An 18,222-nucleotide genomic window follows, 5' to 3' on the forward strand; every position below is an offset into this window, starting at 1 on the left:
CCATTCCTTGAAGACAGCTTTAGAGACTGCCCCCACACTAGCTCTCCCTGACTCATCCCAACCCTTTTCATTACTCACAGCTGAAGGGCAGGGCTGTGCAGTCGGAATTCTTACACAAGGACTGGGACCACGCCCTGTAGCCTTTTTGTCCAAAAAACTTCACCTTACTGTTTTAGGCTGGCCATCTTGTCTCCATGCAGTGGCTGCTGCTACCCTAATAATTTTAGAGGCCCTCAAAATCAGAAACTATGCTCAACTCACTCTCTACAGCTCTCATAATTTCCAAAATCTATTTTCTTCCTCCCACCTGATGCATATACTTTCTGCTCCCTGGCTTCTTCAGCTATACTCACTCTTTGTTGAGTCTCCAACAATTACCATTGTTCCTGGCCCAGACTTCAGTGGGCAGAAAGAGGTTTCCTCATCACACAAGGGTCCTCTATCATTAATACCTCTTTAATAAATACTCTTCTCAAGGCTGCTTTACTTCCAAAGGAAGCTGGAGTCATTCACTGCAAGGGGCCTCAAAAGGCATCAGATCCCAGTGCTCTAGGCAATGCTTATGCTGATAAGGTGGCTAAAGAAGCAGCTAGCATTCCAACTTCTGTCCCTCATGGACAATTTTTCTCCTTCTCATTGGTCACTCCCACCTACTCCCCTGCTGAAACTTCCACCTATCAATCTCTTCCCACACAAGGCAAATGATTCTTAGACCAAGGAAAATAGCTCCTTCCAGCCTCACAGGCCCATTCTATTCTGTCTTCATTTCATAACCTCTTTCATGTGGGTTATAAGCCACTAGCCCATCTCTTAGAACCTCTCATTTCCTTTCCATCATGGAAATCTATCCTCAAGGAAATCACTTCTCAGTGTTTCATCTGCTATTCTACCACCCCTCAGGGATTGTTCAGGCCCCCTCCCTCTCCTACACATCAAGCTCGGGGATTTGCTCCTGCCCAGGACTGGCAAATTGACTTTACTCGCATGCCCTGAGTCAGGAAACTAAAATATCTCTTGGTCTGGGTAGACACTTTCACTGGATGGGTAGAGGCCTTTCCCACGGGGTCTGAGAAAGCCGCTGAGGTCATTTCTTCCCTTCTGTCAGACATAATTCCTTGGTTTGGCCTTTCCACCTCTATACAGTCTGATAATGGACTGGGCTTTACTAGTAAAATCACCCAAGCAGTTTCTCAGGCTCTTGGTATTCAATGGAACCTTCATATCCCTTACTGTCCTCAATCTTCAGAAAAGGCAGAATGGACTAATGGTCTTTTAAAGACACACCACACCAAGCTCAGCTTCTAACTTAAAAAGGACTGGACAGTACTTTTACCTCTTGCCCTTCTCAGAATTAGAGCCTGTCCTCGAGATGCTACAGAGTACAGTCCATTTGAACTTTTATATGGATACACTTTCTTGCTCAGCCCCAACCTCATCCCAGACACCAGCCCTCTAGGCAACTTATCTTCCAGTCCTCCAGCAGGCTAGACAGGAAATTCATCAGGCTGCTAATCTTCTCTTGCCTACTGTAGATTCCCAGTCATATGAAGACATCCCAGCTGAACGATCAGTTCTTGTTAAGAATCTGACCCCTCAAACTCTATAACCTCAATGGACCGGACCCTACTTAGTCATCTATAGTACCCCAAATGCTGTCCACCTGCAGGATCCTCCCCATTGGGTTCACCGTTCCAGGATAAAGCTGTGTCTGTCAGACAGCCATCCTAATCCCTCCTCTTTCTCCTGGAAGTTGAAAGTACTCTCCCCTACTTCCCTTAAACTCACTTGCATTTCTGAAGAACAGTAATAACCCTTATGAGCCTAATACATCCCTTCATTCTATTAGGTCTGTTCATCCTTACCCTACTTTTGCAACAGGGCTTTACGAAGTCACCCCCACTACTTGGACTGAGCCCCAAAAACTAGTCATCCCTACTATCTTCTGTCTAGTCATACTCCTATTCACCATTTTGAACTACTCATAAATACCCTTCTTGTTTATACTGCTGGTTTACGCTGTTTCTCCAAGCCATCACAGCTGATATCTCTTGGTGCTATCCCCAAACCACCACTCTTAACTCACTCTTAGAGTGGATAGATGATCTTTGCTGGCAGGGAACCCTCCAATACTTTCACCCTGATGAAGTTCTATTCTTTACTTTTATACTCACTCTTATTCTCATTCCCATTCTTATGCCACCCTCTACCTCTTCCCAGCTATCTCCCACACACTATCAATCTTACTTACTCTCCCCTAGCCGTTTCTAATCCCTCCTTAGCAAACAATTGCTGGCTTTGCATTTCCCTTTCTTCCAGNTCTACCTCTTCCCAGCTATCTCCCACACACTATCAATCTTACTTACTCTCCCCTAGCCGTTTCTAATCCCTCCTTAGCAAACAATTGCTGGCTTTGCATTTCCCTTTCTTCCAGCTCCTACACAGCTGTTCCCGCCTTACGTACAGACTGGGCAACATCTCCTGTCTCCCTACACCTCTGAACTTCCTTTAACAGCCCTCACCTTTACCCTCCTGAAGAACTCATTTACTTTCTAGACAGGTCCAGCAAGACCTCCCCAGACATTTCACACCAGCGAGTTGCCTCCCTCCCCCTCACTTACTTAAAAAACCTTTCTCCTTATATCAACTCTACTCCCCTGATATTTGGACCCCTCACAATACAGACTACTATTCCTGTGGCCACTCTTTTATGTACATCTCAGCAAAGACCCACTGGAATTCCCCTAGGTAACCTTTCACCTTATCGATGTTCCTTCACTCTTCATCTCCAAAGCCCAACTACACACATCACTGAAACAATTGGAGGCTTCCAGCTCCATATTACAGACAAACCCTCTATCAATACTGGCAAACTTAAAAACATTAGCAGTAATTATTGCTTAGGAAGACACTTACCCTGTATTTCACTCCATCCTTGGCTGCCTTACCCTTGCTTGTCAGACTCTTCCCCCAGACCCTCTTCTTGTTTACTTATACCCAGCCCTGAAAATAACAGTGAAAGGTTGCTCATAGACACTCAACATTTTCTCATACACTATGAAAATCAAACATTCCCCTCTAAGCAGTTACCCCATCAGTCCCCATTACAACCTCTGATGGCTGCTGCCATAGCTGGATCCCTAGGAGTCTGGGAAAAAGACACCCCTTTCAGCACCCCTTCTCATCTTTTTACTTTGCATCTCCAGTTTTGCCTCTCACAAGGTCTCTTCTTCCTCTGTGGGTCCTCTACCTACATGTGTCTACCTGCTAATTGGACAGGCACATGCACACTAGTTTTCCTTACTCCCAAAATTCAATTTGCAAATGGAACCAAAGAGCTCCCTGTTCCCCTCATGACACCAACATGACAAAAAAGAGTTATTCCACTAATTCCCTTGCTTGTCAGTTTAGGACTTTCTGCCTCCACTATTGCTGTTGGTACTGGAATAGCAGACATGTCAACCTCTGTTACGACCTTCCATATCCTCTCTAATGACTTCTCTGCTAGCATCACAGACGTATCACAAACTTTATCAGTCATCCAAGCCCAAGTTGACTCTTTAGCTGCAGTTGTGCTCCAAAACTGCCAAGACCTTGACTTACTCACTGCTGAAAAAGGAGGACTCTATGTTTTAAATGAAGAGTGTTGTTTTTACCTAAATCAATCGGGTCTGGTGTATGACAACATAAAAAACTAAAGGACAGAGCCCAAAAACTTGCCAACCAAGCAAGTAATTACGCTGAACCCCCTTGGGCACTCTCTAACTTGATGTCCTGGGTCCTCCCAATTCTTAGTCCTTTAATACCTATTTTTCTCCTTCTTTTATTCAGATCTTGTATCTTCCGTTTAGTTTCTCAATTCATCCAAAACCGTATCCAGGCCATCACCAATCATTCTATATGACAAATGCTCCTTTTAACAACCCCACAATATCGCCCCTTACCACAAAATCTTCCTTCAGCTTAATCTCTCCCATTCTAGGTTCCCACGTCGCCCCCAATCCTGCTCATAGCAGCCCTGAGAAACATCGCCCATTATCTCTCCATACCACCCCCCAAGATTTTTGCTGCCACAACACTTTACCACTATTTCGTTTTATTTTTCTTATTAGAAGACAGGAATGTCAGGCCTCTGAGCCCAAACTAAGCCATCATATCCCCTGTGACCTGCAGGTCCAGATGACCTGAAGTAACTGAAGAATCACAAAAGAAGTGAAAATGGGCTGTTCCTGCCCTAACTGATGACATTTCCTTGTGAAATTCCTTCTCCTGGCTCAGAAGCTCCCCCACTGATCACCTTGTGACCCCTGCCCCTGCCCACTAGAGAACTACCTCCTTTGACTGTAATTTTCCACTTCCTACCCAAATCTTATAAAAATAGCCCCACCCCATCTCCCTTCACTGACTGTCTTTTGGGACTCAGCCCGCCTGCACCCGGGTGACGTAAACAGCCTTGTTGCTCACACAAAGCCTGTTTGGTGGTCTCTTCACACAGACGCAAGTGAAAATCATGTCTTATGTGGGAACGTGGATGGAGCTGGAGGCTATTATCCTTAGCAAACTAAAGCAGGAACAGAAAACCGAATACCTCATGTTCTCACTTATAATTAGGGGCTAAATGATGACAATTTATGAACACAAAGAAGAAAACAACAGACACTGAGGTCTACTTGAGAGTGGAGGGTGGGAGGAGGGAGAGGAGCAGAGAAGATAACTATTTGGTACTGTACTTAATACCTGGGTGATGAAATAAACTGTATAAGAAACCCCCATGACATGCATTTACCTATATAATAAACCTTCACATGTACCAACAAACTTAAACTAAAAGTTAAAAAGAAAAGAATATTAGGTATGAAAAGACATGTTGATTATTTTATTTTTTTTTATTTTTTATTTTTTTTATTTTTTAATTTTTATTATACTTTAAGTTCTGGGACATGTGCATAACGTGCAGGTGTTGTGTACAATGTATTTGTGCCATGGTGGTGTGCTGCACCATTCAACCGTCAGCACCCATCAATTCCCATCATTATATCATGTAAACTCCCCAATGCAATCCCTCCCCCTCCCCTCCCCCATGATAGGCCCCCCGTTGTGATGTTTCCCCTCTCGAGTCCAAGTGACTCATTGTTCAGTTCCACCTATGGAGGTGAGAACATGGCAGTGTGGTTTTCCTCTTCTTGTGATAGTTTGCTAAGAAGGATGGTTTCCAGCGCCATCCAATGTCCCCTAACAAAGGACGCAAACGCTCCCCTTTTTTATGGGGCTGCAATAGTATTTCCATGGTGTATATGTGCCACATTTTCTTCTTTTTTTTTTTTTTTTTGAGATGGAGTCTCGCTCGTCCCCCGCAAGCTGGAGTGCAGTGGACCGGATCCAGCTCCACCGCAAGCCTCCGCCTCCCCCCGGGTTCAGCCGCCCAATTCTCGGGCTGCCTCAGCCATCCCCCCCGAAGTAGCTGGGACTACAGCGCCCGCCCACCCTCGCCCTGGCTAGTTTTTTGTATTTTTCAGGAGAGACAGGGTTTCACCATGATTAGCCAGGATGCTTGATCTCCCCTGACCTTCGTGATCCGCTCCCGCCTCCCAAAGTGCTGGGATTACAGGCTTGAGCCACCGCGCCCGGCCGCCACATTTTCTTAATCCAGTCTGTCATAGATGGACATTTGGGTTGATTCCAAGTCTTTGCTATTGTGAATAGTGCTGCAATAAACATACGTGTGCATGTGTCTTTGTAGTAGAATAATTTATAATCCTTTGGGTATATACCCATTTGGAATGACAAAATCAAGAGTTATGAGAGGAGATTAAGGCACTTGATTAAAATAGAAACAATAGCTTGGTTACCTATTAATCAAAGAGACCATACAATATTTTAAATAAACATTGAAAAAGATGACACAAGTATATGGAATCTTGGCTCTTTAGAATCAAAGGCATGATAAAATGACACAAAGAACAGAAAATAATTCTAGTGAGACTTTGAATCCTTGCTCTCCAGAGAGATAACACAGGGTGTAAAAAATAACATTTTTCTCTCCCTCATAAGAGCAGAATAAATACTCTAAGACAAATCTATCATTTTAACAGAGAGAAATCATATTTTAGGTTTTCAGTAATGTCAGACTCAGCAGTGACGATTTTCAGGCTCCTCTTGCCCCCCTTTTTTAAACTTACGGATGAGCCCATCAACACTGAGCAAACTTTTCCAGAATTTGAGGACATTCCTTCACTTCTTTCAGACTCATCATTTGTAAGTATTACAAATCAATTTCTAAAAACCATCTACAACTTTCTGTATTCAAGTTTTGTCTTCCATTATTCTTTTTCACACATGGAACAACCAGACACTTTACTTAGGTCAAAACTACTTCTTTTATCCTTGCCATTTTCGTTTCCCATGATCTTGCAAATAGTTTAATTTATTTGCCGTAATGCCTGGTATAGTTTTTTGTTTGTTTATTTGTTTGCTTGTCTTTTTTTGTTTGTTTGTTTTGTTTTTGTTGTTTTTAGGTGGAGTCTCACTCTATTGCCCAGGCTGGAGTGCAGCGGTGCAATCTCAGCTCACTGCAACCTCTGCCTCCCAGGTTCAAGCGATTCTCCTGCTTCAGCCTCCAGACTAGCTGGAATTACAGGCTGACACTACCACACCCAGCTAATTTTTGTATTTTTAGTAGAGACAGGGTTTCACCATGTTGTCCAGGCTGATCTTGAACTCTGGAGCTCAAATGATCCACCCACCTCAGTCTCCCAAAGTGCTGGGATTACAGGCATGAGCCACTATGCCCAGCCCCTGGTATAGTCTTAACTGTTTATATTCATTAAAACTGATAAATTATATTTTAAAAAGAGAACTTATAAGTAAGTATGTAATTAAGAATTATCTATCATACACAAGCATTTAAGCATACCCAAAAGCATAGAGGAACATATAATACAATCTCCTACTGCCATTCACATGCCTTTTACACATTCTCCAAGTGGTAAAAAGAAACACTTCCACTAACAAGATCCAAAGATACAGCCACTCTATAATATATGCAAATAGGAAGCAAAAGTATACCCATTTAGATGTTAAGATGACACTCAGTAACCAAGATTTCTGTATTCTATTTTACTTAGAAATTACCCAGGTAGCCAGAGATTATTCATTAATCATTATCCATTATCAATTTAACATTAGTCTATAGATTCAAAATTTACTAAGGGCGTTAGAAATTATGTTCAAACAGACATACTACACATATAATTGCTGTTAATAGAAAAGGTTTGTAAAAACTCTAATTCAATTTATTTGAAAATTTTGTTTTTTCACAATCCTAAATATTATGTAGGGCTAATATTAGCTAATCTAATAAATGAATTAGTGTAAAAAGTTTAGGAAGTTCAGATTAACTAGTCTCTTCATGTAAAAGAAAATATACCAAACCTTACTTTAAAAAAATCTTATATTTATACCCCACACTGATAAAACTACAGGAAATTACATGTAACTGTTGCTAATCCTAATTATTAAATCAATCTGATTTGGACATGGACTCATCTTGATTACTTGAATTTTGATTCTTATGAAAATGTCTCCTAGTTAGCATTTTCTGTAAGAAAGAATTTTTGTAGGTTAGCCCATTTAAAATATTAGTTTAGCTTCTTTATTTTGGGGAATAACATGGTTTGGCTCTGTATCCTCACCCAAATCTTATGTTTAATTGTAATTCCCTATGTTGGGGTAGAACTTAGTGGGAGATGATTGAATTATGGGGGTGGATTTCCCCCTGCTGTTCTCATGATAGTTAGTGAATTCTCACAAGGTCTGGTTGTTTAAAATTGTGTAGCTCTTCCCCTTTTGCCCTCTCTCTCCTGTCACCATGTGAAGATTTGCTTGCTTTACCTTTACTTCCAACATGATTGCAAGTTTCCTGAGGCCTCCCCAGCCATGCCTTTGGTACAGCCTATGGAACCATGAGTCAATTAAACCTCTTGTCTTTAAAAACTATCCAGTACTGGGTAGTTCTTTATAGAAATGTGAGAACGAACTAATACAGAAAATTGGTACCAGAGAAGTGGGACATTGTTATAAAGGTACATGAAAATGTACAAGCAACTTTGGAACTGTGTAATGGGGAGAAGTTGAAACAGTTTGGAGGGCTCAGAAGAAGACAGGAAGATGAGGGAAAGTTTGGAACTTCCTAGAAACTTGTTGAATGGTTGTGACCAAAATGCTGATAGTGATATGGACAGCAGTGTCCAAGCTGAAGTGGTCTCACATGGAGATGAGGAACTTGTTGGGAACTGGAATAAAAGATCCCTCTTGCTACACTTCAGCAAAGAGACTGGCAGCATCGTGCCCCTGCTTTAGAGATCTGTGGAACTTTGAACTTAAGACACATGATTAGGGTATCTGGTGGAAGAAATTTCTAAGCAGAAAAGTGTTCAAGATATGGCCTGGCTGCATCTAAAAGCCTATGCTCATTTCTGTAAACAAAGAAATGACCTAAAACTAGATCTTATATTTAAAAAGAAGTAGAGCATGAAAGTTCGGAAAACATGGAGTCAGACCATGCAACAGAAAATAAAAACTCATTTTCTGGGGAAAAAAAATTAAGGCTACAGAAATTTGCATAAATAAGTAAAGAAGAGCTGAATGTTAATAGCCAAGAGAGTGGAGAGAATGCCTTCAGGGCATTTCAGAGACCTTAGCAGGAGCCCCACCAATCACAGGCCTGCAGGCCTAAAAGGGAAAAATGGTTTTGTGGGTCAGGCTCAGGGACCTGCTGCTCTGTGCATCCTTGGGACATGGTACCCTGCATCCCAATTGCCCCAGCTCAAGCCCTGACTAAATGGATCAAAGTACAGCTGGGGTCATTGCTTCAGAGGATGCAAGGCCCAACCCTTGCTGACTTCCAAGTGGTGTTGGGCTTGTGCATGTACAGAAAGCAAGAGTTGAGGTTTGGGGGGCCTCTGCCTAGATTTCAGAGGATGTTTGGAAATGCCTGAATGTTCAGACAGAAGTCTGCTGAATGGATGGAGCCCTCATGGAGACCCTCCACTAGGGTAGTGTGGAGGGGAAATGTGGGGCTGAAACTGCCACACAGAGTCCCCAATGGGGCACTGCCTAGCGGAGCTGTGAGAAGAGGGCCACTATCCTCTACCTCCCAGAATGGTAGGTCCTTTGACAGCTTGCACTGTGCATGTGGAAAAGCCAAAGGCACTCAATGCCAGCCTGTGAAAGCAGCCATGAGGGCTATACCCTGCAAAGCCATGGAGGCAGAGCTGCCCAAGGTCTTGGGAGCCTACCCCTTGCATCAGTGTGGCCTGGATGTGAGACATGGAGTCAAAGGAGATTATTTGGGAGCTTTAAGATTTAATAACTTCCCTGCTGGGTTTGGGAATTGCGTGGGTCCCTTTGTTCAGGACAATTTCTCCCTTTTGGAATGAGATAATTTACACAATGCCTATACCCCCATTATATCATAGAAAAACTAACTTGTTTTGATTTTACAGGCTCACAGGGGGAAACAACTTGCCTTGTCTCAGATGAGACTTTGGACTTGAACTTTTGAGTTAATGCCGGAATGAGTTCAGACTTTGGAGGTCTGTTGGGAAGGTATGATTATGTTTTGAAATGTGAGAAGAACATGAGATCTTGGTGGGGGGTTTCAGGGGGTTCAGGGGCATAATGATATGGTTTGACTCTGTGTCCCCACCCAAATCTCATGTCAAATTTTAATTCCCAATGTTAGGGGAGGAACCTGGTGTGAGTTGATTGGATCATGGGGGTGTATTTCTCCCTTGCTGTTCTCCTGATAGTGAGTGAGTTGTCACAAAATCTAGTTGTTGTCTGAAAGTGTGTAGTGCTTCCCCTTTCACTTCCTCTCCCCTGTCACTATATGAAGATGTGTTTGGTTCCCCTTTGCCTTCTGCCATGATTGTAAGTTTTCTGAAGGCTCCTGAGTCATGCCTCCTGTACGGCCTGTGGAACTGTGAACCAATTAAACCTCTTTTCTTTATAAACTTTCCAGTCTCAGGTAACTTTTTATAGCAATGTGAGAATAAACTAATATGGGCAATCCTGAGAATATTATATCTATGTAATTCCTTAATATCTTATGAAACATTTAATTAATTTAAGAGACATTGTAATCTAATTTATTAATATCCTTCAGGAGAAGGAAAATGTTTCACACTCACAATGAGAAGTAAAGCTTTTCTTAATTTCACACAAACCTACAGAGAGCTTGCAGTTTCAGTTCTGTAAACTAAGTCACGGGTCAAGAACAGATAGAAATACAAACATTCACTTATCCAGATCTCAAAGTGATGTGCTTTGTTCCAGGAAGCACAACATATTTTCTTAGTTACTTGAGCTCACAAGTGGTCAAACAAACAAACTGAAAAGACTGACAGAATTATCTCTCATTTCTCACCCGAGAGAGTATATCCCATCATTCCAGTAAAGATCACCAAATGATCACACTATGCAGCCAGAGTTCAATCACTGCAGTCACCAGTGGCAAATGACTCTTAGCCATGCTTAAATCAGAACCAGGGCTAAATCTGTCCAAGGGCCAAAATAAAAAAGAGAAACATGATTAGAAGAGGGAGCAAGTGAAAGTTTGAGAGAGAGAGGAAAGACGAAGGTTTATTACCATTTGAGATCCATTGTAGGAGCCAAAATCACTGATCGGAGCTGCAGCAGCCTAGATGTACTTCCCATGCCTCAGAATTTGATGAAAACTGGCAGGTTAGTCCACTTGACAATCTCAGCAAAGCTTCAAAAACCAACAATTATTTCAATTCCCCAAAATTTAAAAACATGCAAATATAGAAACAACATGTATCCAAAATTTACTGATTCATCAGTAAGGAAATAAGATGATAAAGTTATTTAAAAGAGCATTTTGATCAAATAAACAATCTAATGCAACTTAAAGAACTAGGAAAGCAAGAGAAAACAAAACCAAAAATTAGTAGAAGAAAAAAATAATAAAGATCAGAGCAGAAATAAGTGAAACAGAAGTGGAAAAACAATACGAAACATCAATGAAACAAAAAAGTTTTTCAGAGTTTAACAAAATTGACAAATCTTTAGCCAGACTAAAAGAAAAAGAGAAAATATGCAAATAAATAAAATCAGAAATAAAAAAGGACATATTACAACTGATACTGCAGAAATTCAAAGGATCACTAGTGACTACTATGAGCAACCATATGCCAATAAATTGGAAAATTTGCAAAAAGTGGACAAATTCCTAGATCATAAAACCTACCAAGATTGAAACAGGAAGAAATTCAAAACCTGAACAGACTGATAACAAGTAACAAGCTTGAAGTCACAATAATAACAATAATAAAAATCTCCCAATAAAGAGAAACCTGGGACCTGATGGCTTTTACTGAACTCTACTAAACTGAATTCTACTAAACATTTAAAGAAGAACCAATACCAATTAGTTCTTCTAATTCTACTAAACATTTAAGGAAGAACTAATATCAATCCTACTCAAACTATTCCAAAAAATAGATGAGGATGGAATACCGCCAAACTCATTCTACGAGGCCAGTATTACCCTGATATCAAAACCAGTCAAAGATACATCAAAAAAGAAAACTACAGACCAGTATCGCTGATGAATATTGATGCAAAAATCTTCAATGAAATACTAGCAAGCTGAATTCAACAGCACATTAGAAAGATCATTCATCATGACAAGTAGGATTTATCCCTGAGATGCAAGAATGGTTCCACATACACAAATCAATCAGTGTGATATATCATATAAACAGAATGAAGGAGAAAAATCATATGATCATTTCACTGACACTGAAAAAGCATTTGATAAAATTCAACATCCCTTCATGATAAAACTCTGAAAATCTGGGGATAGAAGGAACATACTTCAACATAATAAAAACAACAGACCCACAGCTAATATACTGAATGGGGAAAAACTGAAAGGTTTTCCTCTAAGATCAGGAACACAACAAGGGTGCCTGCTGTCACCACTGTTACTCAACATGGTGCTAGAAGTCTTAGCTAATCAGACTAGAGACACACAAAAGAATGAAACTAGAGCCCTATCTCTCAACATATAAACAAATAGAGGCAAAATGGATTAAAGACTTAAATCTAAGACTCAAATTATGAAGACACTATAATAAAACATTGGGGAAAATCTCCAGGACATTGGTATGGGCAAACATTTCTTGAGTATTACCCTACAAGTACAGACAACCAAAGCAAAAATAGACAAATAGGATCACATCAACTCAAAAAGCTTCTGCCCAGAAAAGGTTGTAATCAACAAAGAGAAGAGGCAACCCACAAAATGTGAGAAAATATTTGCAAACTACTCATCTGGCAAGAAATTAATAACCAGAATATATAAGAAGCTACAGGAAAAAAAAATCAAATAATCTGATCAAAAGACAGGCAAAAGATTTCAATTGACATTTCTCAAAAGAAGATATACAAATGGCAAACAGGCATATAAAAAGGGACTCGACATTATTAATCATCAGAGAAATGTGAATCAAAACTATGATGAGATATCATCTCACCCCAGTTAAAATGGCTTATATCCAAGAGACAGGCAATAACAAATGCCGGAAAGGATATGGGGAAAAGGGAACCCTTGTATACTGTTGGTAGGAATGTAAATTAGTACAACCACTATGCAGAACAATTTGGAGATGCCTCAACAAACTAAAAATTGAGCTACCATATAATCCAGCAACTCCACTGCTGGATATATACCCAAAAGAAAAGAAATCAGTATATTGACGAGATATGTGGATTCCTATGTTTGCTGTAGCACTGTTTTCAATAGCAAAGATTTGGAAGCAACCTGAGTGTCCATCAACAGATGAATGGATACAGAAAATGTGGTACACATACACAATGAAGTACTATTCACCCATAAAAAATAATGAGATTCGGTCATTTGCAACAACATAAACAACATAGATGGAACTGGAGATCAATATGTTAAGTGAAATAAGCCAGGCACAGAAAGACACATATTGCATGTTCTCACTTGTTTGTGGGATCTAAAAATCAAAACAATTGAACTCATAGACATAGAGAGTAGGAGGATGTTTACCAGCGGCTGGAAAGGGCAGTAGGAGGGGGCGGGTAAGGTGAGGATCGTTAATGGATACAAAAAAAAGAAATAGAAAAAAATAAAAATGACCTACTATTTGATAGCACAAATAGCGACTATTATTAATAATAACTGCACATTTTTAAATAACTTAAAGAGAGTAATTAGGTTGTTTGCAACTCAATGAATAAATGAGTGGATGGATACCCCATTCTCCATGATGTGCTTATTTCACATTGCATGCTTATATAAAAACATTTCATGTACCGCATACATATATATATCTACTATGTACCCACAAAAGAAAACATAAAATAGATTTTTTAAAAGACTTACTATGAAACTAAGAAAATATCTCTTTAAAATATAGTAAGGATGAAAATAAAACTTACATTTTACACAAAAGTAAGTAAATAAAAGAGAATTTTGAGGAACATGGACTGTGTTTACCATATTGTGGTAGGCTGAAAATGATCCCCAACACTGTGATCCCCAGAACCTGTGAATATAATATCTTACATGGCAAAAAAGATTTTAAAAATTAATTTAGTCTAAGGATATTTATATAGGGAGATAATCCTGGATTATTTGAGTGCTCTCAGTTTAATCACAAAATAAAAATAGAAGAGGAAGGCAGAGAGTAGGTCAGAAGGATGCTATATGAGAAGGACCTGCTGTTGCTGGCTTTGAAGTTAGAGGAAGGGGATCATGAGCCAAGAAACATGATGACTTCCACAAGATGGGAATACGCCTCAACTTACACTTAGCAAGAATATGGATGGGGACCTCAGTTATATACCTGTAAGCAACTGAATTCTTCCAATAATTCAAGTGAGCAGGAAACAGATTCTTTCCTGAGAGACTCCAAAAAGGAGCAAAGCATGCAGAGACCTTGATTTTAGTCTGGTAAGACTTGTACCAAACTTCTGACATTCAGAAGTATAGAATAATAAATCTGAGTTGTTTTAAACCATGACATTCGTGGGAATTTGCTATAGCAACAATAGAAAACTAACATACTCGGATGGAGATTTAATTTGTTAACATCCTACAGGACAATAAAACTGTGACCTTGAAACTTATCTTTTCTACCACACAGATACCTACATTATGCATTTGATATGGTTAAGTTTTGTGTCCCCACCCAAATCTCATCTTGAATTGTAACCCATAGGTGCTGAGAGAGAGACCTAATAGGAAGTGATTGGATAATGGGGGCAGTTTCACTGTTCTCATGATGGCGAGTGAATTCTCATGAGATCTGATGGTTTTATAAATGGTAGTGTTTCCTGTGCTTTCACATGATCTCTTTCACCTGCTTCCCCTTCCACCATGATTGTAAGTTTTGAGGCCTCCCCAGCTATGTGGAACTGTGAGTCAATTAAACTTCTTTCCTTTGTAAATTATCCATGCTTGGGTACTACCTTTACAGCAGTATGAGAACAATAATAAAGCATTTGACGTCAGAGTATGATTTCATAGTTAATAGTGAATATCAAAATCAAAAGCTGGTACATTATTCTAGATACTTAAATTATTGTTGAGTTAAACCATTAAACAAAGTCCCAGTATGACATTGAAAGAACATGCTATTCACCTTTTTACCTTCTTTCCAAGTTTAATTAATTTTTTTTTCTGCCAGGTGAGATGTCATTTCATTTTATAGACTGTAAGTTTCATGAGGGCAAACACCGTATTTTTTTCAACTGATGTCTTACTTGAGTCTAACACATTGCCTGACATATTGTGGGTGCTAAACAAATGTTAAATGGATAAACAAACCTCTGCAATCTCATGTCTGAATATTTCCTGCTGTGAAATTTATGATTCAACCTCAATGAATTCCTTCCATTCCTTAAATATCAATAAACCATGCTCTCTCTTTCACTGTGAGACTTTTGCACTTTCTTTTATCTCTGCCTGAAACCCACATCCCCATTTTGCCTGGCTAATGAGCAATCAATGTTGGAGCTCAGCTCAGATGTCACTTCCTCTGGGAAGCAGCATCTGGTCGCTCTCCTCTTCCCATACATCATTCTCTTTCCTCTCACAGTCTGTGTACTTACCCCTCCATAGCACTTAACACATTATATTTTTCTGTATGTTCTCTTCTTGATAGACTAATGCAGCAAACAATAATAGTGTTTTTGTTTGTTTGTTTTTAAGACAGGGTCTCACTCTGTTGCCCAGGCTGGAGTTCAGTGGTGCCATCATGGCTCACCACAGCCTCAACCTCCCCAGGCTCAGGTGATCTTCTCATGTCAGCCTCCCAAGTAACTGGGACCACAGGCCTGCACCACCACACCCAGCTGTTTATTTAAATTTTTGTATTTTTAGTAAAGACAGTATTTCACCATTTTGCCCAGGCTGGTCTTCAAACTGCTGAGCAACCATAACAGTTTATTCATCAACCCTAGAGTCAGACTGCTTGGCTCTACAATTGACTAGCTGTATTAATTTACGTCACTTAATCCATGACTCAATTTTTCATCTCTAAAGTAACAATAATATTAATGCAACTACTGCATAGGGCTGTTGTGAGGACTTAGGACAGAGCCTGGTATACAGCTAGCTCACAGGAAGCTTTTGCTGTTTCGTAAGCTTCTTGAACTCAGAACCACCATCTTATTCACTCTTTTCCTTAGTTTCTGATACAGAAGGCCTGACATAGAGTGAGTGTTCAGTATCCTTTGGTGACTTGAAGAGAATTGTGATCCAGTAAAGAATATCCTTCTGTGGGACCATAATTGGATATAAAAGAGCAATGTCTTTACAGTGAGATAAACTACCCAGAGAGGCTCAACTTCAAAGGCAAGAGGGATCCTCCAACTCACCCCCACCCCAAATATCTGGAAACCAAAGTACCGGTCCTGGTGCTCCCTGGAGGGGCCTGTTGACTCAATACCTCATTACATAACAGATGCAAGAAGCCTATTCCCGAAAAGACTGTGGATTCTCAGTAACAGTAGACCCTTTCCATCCCTAACTCCCTAATACACATAAACACATGTGCACACACATACACACCGCTCCCTCCATCCCACCCCAAACTTCCTGGATCAGGAAATTCTCCTGTGGTCTTTAGACCCATTATGCTGACCCTGGGAATCAGCCTTTATAATTCTAAGAGTTTGTTCAGGCCCAGGATGACTCTTGAGGGAAAATAAGAGTTGTCTTTGGCTGAGGGAATGCAGTGCCATGCCTTCCCTCTTTGGTTATTGGGGTTCCTAGCTGAGTCATTACACCCCTTTTGGTGCACAGATTGAGAGCTTTCCACAGTCTTTCTGCCCAGCAGGGTCCGGAAGCACCAGCTCAGTCAGGAACAGCACAGAGCTGGCTGATGACTTCATCAAATTCACACTCCTGCAGGCATCTGCCTACAGCCCCCACAGAGTGAAAAGAGAACATAAATTATGTGAAAGGCACAGTCACTTTGCAGAAATTACCCTGAGCCAGCATGGAATTTGTACATGGATAGAAACTGTGAGATTTGGTATGAATTTTTAAAGGCCCAGTCTTATCACATATTGGACCTGTGTGGACTGCATTCAAAAGAGCTGTGCAGGAGCCTCACTGATGATTGTCCACATCCTCCTAGTTTCCATCTGTTATTGAATAAGGTTTTACATTGTTTGCCAATGTATGATTTTATTTTTCCTATCACTAAAGAGCAGAAAACACCAAATAAACATAAAATAAAACTAGACAGTACATGCCTGAATTATTATTACTATTTTGCCATTGAGAAAAGTGAGCCAGAAGAGGTTACACAAAATGTGAAAGGCTATATAGCACAATAGGCACAGAGACCAGACTCTTGAGTTCAGATTTGTAGGGAGATTACAACATATGATCCATACAACAATCTACCAGTTGGATGAGTTTAAACCCCCAACAGAGAACGACCTTTTTTTTTTTTTTTTTTTTTTTTGCCAATTAAACATTTATTTTTTACCTGAAAACTCCACAGCTAATAAAAGAGGTGAGTGAATATTAGAACTTATGCTTTTTTTTTTGGTTGGTTTGTTTGTTTTATTATTATACCTTAAGTTCTAGGGTAAATGTGCACAACGTGCAGGTTTGTTACATATGTATACATGTGCCATGTTGGTGTGCTGCACCCATTAACTCGTCATTTACATTAGGTATTTCTTCTAATGCTATCCCTCCCCCTGCCCCCTACCCCACGACAGGCCCTGGGTTGTGATGTTCCCCACCCTGTGTCCAAGTGTTCTCATTGTTCAATTCCCACCCATGAATGAGAACATGTGGTGTTTGGTTTTCTGTCCTTGTGATAGTTTGCTCAGAATTACGGTTTCCAGCTTCATCCATGTCCCTGCAAAGGACATGAACTCATCCTTGTTTATGGCTGTTTTGTATTCCATGGTGTATATGTGCCACATTTTCTTAATCCAGTCTATCATTGATGGACATTTGGGTTAGTTCCAAGTCTTTGCTATTGTGAATAGTGCTGCAATAAACATACGTGTGCATGTGTCTTTACAGTAGCATGATTTATAATCCTTTGGGTATATACCCAGTAATGGTATAGCTGGGTCAAATGGTATTTCGAGTTCTAGATCCTTGAGGAATTGCCACACTGTCTTCCACAGTGGTTGAACTAGTTTACACTCCCACCAACAGTGTAAAAGCGTTCCTATTCCTCCACATCCTCTCCAGCATCTGTTGTTTCCTAACTTTTTAATGATCGCCAATCTAACTGGTGTGAGATGGTATCTCATTGTGGTTTCGATTTGCATTTCTCTGATGACCAGTGATAATGAGCATTTTTTCATGTGTCTGTTGGCTGCATAAATGTCTTCTTTTGAGAAGTGTCTGTTCATATCCTTTGCCCACTTTTTGATGGGGTTGTTTTTTTCTTGTAAATTTGTTTGAGTTCTTTGTAGATTCTGGATAATAGCCCTTTGTCAGACGAGTAGATTGCAAAAATGTTCTCCCATTCTCTACTTTGCCTGTTCACTCTGATGGTAGTTTCTTTTGCTGTGCAGAAGCTCTTTAGTTTAATTAGATCCAATTTATCAATTTTGGCTTTTGTTGCCATTGCTTTTGATGTTTTAGTCATGAAGTCTTTGCCCATGCCTATGTCCTGAATGGTATTGNCT

This window comes from Rhinopithecus bieti, unplaced genomic scaffold (genome assembly GCF_001698545.2).
Source record: "Rhinopithecus bieti isolate Rb0 unplaced genomic scaffold, ASM169854v2 scaffold_53568, whole genome shotgun sequence".
Classification (NCBI taxonomy): domain Eukaryota; kingdom Metazoa; phylum Chordata; class Mammalia; order Primates; family Cercopithecidae; genus Rhinopithecus; species Rhinopithecus bieti.